We start from the raw sequence: 896 nt of genomic DNA, 5'->3' as shown, positions 1-896 counted from the left end.
ACTGTAACACATTCTACCAAACCACAAAGGGAGAGAGAAAGGGGAGAGGAACAATTCGGGGCTGGACCTCCAGCAGCCCCCTCACTCAAAGATCTGCTTTGAGTCAGAAGAAACGAACCAAGAGATGTGGAGCATCCACTGTTTGAAAACTTGCCTCCTTCTGACAGCCTGGAACATTAAACTATAGGTGAGTGTACTGAAAAGTCTAATCCAATGATATTAACAGTGGTTTACAACAAAAACTTCTGTAGAAAAGGGTTCAGGTAAAGCAAGCCAGCTAAACACCACAGTTAAGGAGTTTGACATTTCATATTCAAAGGTCTCCAATACTTTTTTGCCTGTCCTGTACAGCTTTTAAAAAAATAGGGCATTACCTTTTGTTTTCTATCTACCTAGTTAAGAAACTACAAATATGTTATAAGCTGTCCAAAGTGTAAAACATTAAATAAAATGAGAAACCTGTTTCTAGTCTCCTAACAAATGCTGCAGATAAAAACCCTAAGAAACCCTCTTTATTAGTCATTCTCTCAACTCCTTTTGTGTCCTGAAGTGGCAATCCTGTTCACAGGGATTAAATTAAACCTAGGGCAAATTTCTACCGGGGTAGGAAGGGTTTCTCATAACCATGCTCTGAAAAACATTCATTTGTCAGCTAGCACTCAGATCTCAAACACTGCACAAGTCCAGAATTAAATTCTGAGGGAGAGGTTTGAGTGTTGGGGTTTTGTTCTGCATTTTTTTTGGTGTTGTTGTTGTTGTTGTGTGGTGCAGAGATTGCAACGTCCCCATCTCAAAATGGTCAGCCAAAAACTCCCTCCTGCCAGAGCCAGCCAAGCCTGAGGGTTTCTCCTTCAGATGATGTGCTGCTGCTGGAGCAGTTGGGAATAAATAAATGA

The sequence above is a fragment of the Antrostomus carolinensis genome, unplaced genomic scaffold (assembly GCF_000700745.2).
Source record: "Antrostomus carolinensis isolate BGI_N321 unplaced genomic scaffold, ASM70074v2 scaffold32979, whole genome shotgun sequence".
Classification (NCBI taxonomy): Eukaryota; Metazoa; Chordata; class Aves; order Caprimulgiformes; family Caprimulgidae; genus Antrostomus; species Antrostomus carolinensis.
Note: the sequence above shows the minus strand (reverse complement) of the source record.